This window comes from Neomonachus schauinslandi, chromosome 8, assembly GCF_002201575.2.
Source record: "Neomonachus schauinslandi chromosome 8, ASM220157v2, whole genome shotgun sequence".
Classification (NCBI taxonomy): domain Eukaryota; kingdom Metazoa; phylum Chordata; class Mammalia; order Carnivora; family Phocidae; genus Neomonachus; species Neomonachus schauinslandi.
In genome coordinates this window covers 89,453,540-89,458,026 of record NC_058410.1, presented here as the reverse complement: position 1 = coordinate 89,458,026, position 4,487 = coordinate 89,453,540, and the positions used below count along the sequence as shown (strand labels likewise).

General features: G+C 36.6%; 1 pseudogene; it reads left to right on the top strand.

Moving 5' to 3' along the window:
- The first annotated feature begins 1,954 nt into the window (after positions 1-1,954).
- LOC110582162 lies at positions 1,955-2,587 on the top strand (annotated as a pseudogene).
- Positions 2,588-4,487: the final 1,900 nt, after the last annotated feature.

The window sequence follows — 4,487 nt, the reverse complement described above, 5'->3', positions numbered from 1 at the left end:
CAGTCATGGGATAAAAGGAATATTACTGAAGCACGTTATACAACTTACCACACAATTTAAGAATGAATAGCATGGCTTTAGTTAAGCATAACCTTAGTTAAGCATGGAAGATTAATATATATATATATATATATCACTTTACTAAGATGAAGTTTAAAATAAACCAACGTGGTGGGAGAATACAGTGAAAAAAATGTTGAAAAACCGTAAAGCTAGAAAAGGGGTAATAGACGAAGGAGACCAGATAAAGCTAAAAATTAAGCCAGGGGTTGAGAGAAATTCTCAAGCAGTCTAACTTGCACAATATAAGTCCAGAAAGACAGGAATTAGAAGTAATAGGAATTAGAAGTACAGTTAAAATGGAAAATAGGAGACTTGACTAAAATTCTCTCTATAAAAAAATTAGACTTCCTTATTCTCTCCCTAGCCTGAAAAGGTGGGAAACTTCCCCTCTTCCAACCCAAAAGGACAAGATAGAATTGAAACTCAGGAAAACTAGGCTTAGCTGAAGAAAGTATGGGTACTCTACTATAAAGAAAAGATAGATTGAATTAAAGTCTATTTAGAAAGTGGTGAAACTATTAGTCCTTTCCCCTAGTTGACTCTGAGAACATTAGCAAATAGACCTATACATTTTATGAGGGATTTGATGGCTTTCTCTTTGGGAAACTGTCTATGACAAAATTAAAACAAAGAAACAAACAAAAAACCTTATATATAATAAATTGGCCCAGTCATAATAACCAAGAGTAAAGCATTGACTCAGAAAGGCTTTCTCAACAGCAATCAGAAGACAACCATGAAAATGTCTTCAAAATTCAAAATAGGGGCGCCTGGGTGGCTCAGATGGTTAAGTGTCTGCCTTTGGCTCAGGTCATGATCTCAGGGTCCTGGGATCGAGCCCCACATCGGGCTCCTGGCTCACCAGGGAGCCTGCTTCTCCTTCTCCCTCTGCCTCTCTCCCTGCTCATGCTCTCTCTCTCTCTCTCTCTGTATCTGTGTCTCAAATGAATAAATAAAATCTTTAAAAGAAAATTCAAAATAAAAGCTATTTCTACATAAAATTATACCAAGACAAGCTATTATTCATGGGTGAGATTAGAAGGACATTCTCAGGCATGCAGGTTGTGAGAAACTAACATTCCATTGTATGACTGGCACCTGTGGGATGTGTTCCACCAAACTGAGGAAGACATCTAATAAAGAAGAAGATCTGGGATCCATGAAATAGTGGATTCAACTCAGAAAATAGTCCTCAGGAGGATTGAGAATAAAGAAAAGTCTGAGAATAAGATCTTTGTAGCAGGCTGGTGGAGAACATAGCGAAGATTGGAGCAGGAAGACAGAACTTCAGAAGGGGCATTTTTGAAGAAGATAAAACTGAGATTATCTTATAGGCTTGGGTGTATTTCAAGGAGATGCATGTTTCTGGGGGAGAATTAGTTCATAGGGACAATGAAAACACGCAAATGAATAAATATGACATCTATGTTAACATTATTTTTATCAGTTTACTTTCCTTCCCGTCTTTGTTCTACAATCCCCTACATTTGGTTTTGTTTTGTTTTATTTTGGTAAAACCTCCCCAGTAAGCTACTTGCATGTAAATTCTTGTTTTAGGTTCTGTTTTGGGAGAATCCAAAGTAAGCAAAAATATATATACATAGTGAAATATTACATTAAGGCAGAGTGGCAATTTGATATTGTATAAAAATCACTCCTTAATTCGGCAAAAGTTTTGAAAGAGATGCATGGAGAAGACCAAGTGCAAAACTGTTATAGTAATCCAGATTAGAAAGGAAGATGTATTAAAACAAAATAATGAGATTGTAGAAGGAGGCAAGTAGATGAATATGAAAGCTAAGTCAAAGGTAGAATCAAAAGGAATTAGCATTTGAGACAAAACGGACCGTGAGGCTTTGCGTTTTCTCTTTCGCAGCCAGCGTCGAGAGCGATGGGCATCTCTCGGGACAACTGGCACAAGCGCCGCCAAGACCGGGGGCAAGAGAAAGCCCTACCACAGGCAGGGGAAGTATGAGCTGGGACCCCCCTGCCGCATACACACAGTCTGAGTCCTGGGACGCAATAAGAAGTACCATGCCTTGAGGCTAGACGTGGGGAACTTCTCCTCGGGCCCTGAGTGTTGTACGTGAAAAACAAGGATTATTGGTATTGTCTACAAAGCATCCAACAACGAACTGGTCCGCACCAAGACCCTGGTGAAGAACTGTACTGTGCTCATTGACAGCACACCGTACGGGCAGTGGTACGAGTCCTAGTATGCACTGCCCCTGGGCCGCAAGAAGGAGGCCAAGCTGACGCCCGAGGAGGAAGAGATTTTAAACAAACAAACCAAAAGAAACAAAAACAAAAACAAAAATGATCAAAGAAAATTAAGAAGAAATATGATGAAAGGAAAAAGAATGCCAAAATCAGCAGTCTTCTGGAGGAGTAATTCCAGCAGGGCAAGCTTCTTGCGTGCATCGCTTCAAGACCAGGCCATTGTGGCGGAGCAGATGGCTACGTGCTAGAGGGCAAGGAGCCAGAGTTCTATCTGAGGGAAATCAAAGCCCGGAAAGGCAAATAATCTTCCTCCTATCTTTGGTCATGCAATAAAGGTGTTTATTGTCCTGAAAAAAAAAAAAAAAAAGGAATTAGCATTTATTTTGGATATTGGTAAGTGAAAGTAAAAAGTCAAGGGAATCATCCTTCCTTAGGCAACTGAATAAATGGGTAGGGAATACAGGAGGAAAGTCAGATTTAGGGAGTAGTTTCATAAATTGAATTTTTTCAAATTTGAATATATTCAGTTGAACTACCTGTGTGATGCCCGGGTAGGCGCTTGTACATATGTGATTAAAATTTAGGATTGGGGTTGCAGAGTGTGATACACTGGAAATAATCAATTAGAGATTATGATAATTTAAATGATAATTGGGTACTGATTTAGTATAAAATATCTCAGTATAATAATAATTAATGTTGTGTAGTAACATAACTTACCTAATATTTTCCCATATCAATTTTAGTTGTAAATTGCTGAATATAATGCATAGAAATGTCATTAGAACTCCTTTTAGATTGTGTAGTAGGATGTCAACAGATAATACTTTTAAGCTATTGAGACTCCCTAAGCTAAATCTGAATTATCTCAATAATCCTGCTACGTTTGGTTTGTTCAAAGTGACTCTTCTTTTTAGTATTGCTAAATAAGCAAAACCTATATTAGTGTATAGAAAAACATACAAATTAAAAACTCATAAAAACAGGTAACAAAAGGTAATTTCAACTATACTTGCAACATACCATGATTATGAATTTGAAGACCAAAGCTTATAATCTTATAGCAGTTTGATGATTTGGTTTAGGAGTGCTATTTCAGCTTGGAGGTGAACTAGAACTACCTAAGGAAATTCACTTTCTTTTGGAAGAATGATTAGGGTCCATATTATGCTACTTTCAACTACAAATTTCTCTGAAAGAAGTCTCTACTGAGGATGAAAGTCACCAATGGAAACAAAGATTCCTGAACTGCCATCTCCCATTCCTGTCTTTCAAATCAAGAAATCAAGACACTTGTCTAGAGCCGGTCTAGCTAACTTAAATCAGTTCAGATATAGACTGATTCTATAGATCATGACCCTAATTTTGTGTAGTCACTTTGAAAAGAATGGACTCTCCCTGAATTTGACTGAGCAACTTCTTTTCATTGAATTGCTTTGAAAGCTACTTCTGTGTGTAGCACATTTTCCACAATAGAAATTCAAGGATTTTTCTATCTCAATACTGTCAGCCCAAATGACTTCAGTTTCAGTTCTGCCATCTGTAAGAGATGAATTTGCTCAATCAAGTTAAATCACTGTACCAGCTCAGTCACTGCACCAGAAAACATTCTAGTTTTGTCTAACTGTTCTTATTCCAAGGTTAAATTAATGTCTAAACAATTTGCCCCTAACCAGTCACTTATATATTAGTAAAAATATATTTATAAAAAATCATTTAGGTAATTTAAGGAGTCTCATGGAATGAAATATATATTTGGGTTTCTAATAAAAACTTTAAGATTTGTTTAAAAAAAATTCTCTATTAGCTGAATTTTAACCTACATCCTTTATAACTTTATATATAGTGTATTCTGCCTTCTTAATACATGTACACACACACATGAACACATACAGGCTCATAGGCAGAAGTCTCAAGTTCAGCTTACCTTTAAAATTTCTTGCTCTTCTTTGCCCTATTCAGGTTATATCAAATCTTTTTACACATCCGAGTTTCATCATCTTCATTTTTTTTTTCCCACCTACAACTACCTTCACCTGTCTTGAGTCCCTATCTAAACATAGGAGCTCATTTCTTTTTCTTTGTTTTATTATTTTCCCAGGGGCTGTACTAAAATTATTTAACAAAACTCTGATAATACAATAAGAAGATATGTTTTAAAATTGCAGAACAGACTATTTAATGTAGCTATGGGGAGTAATTGG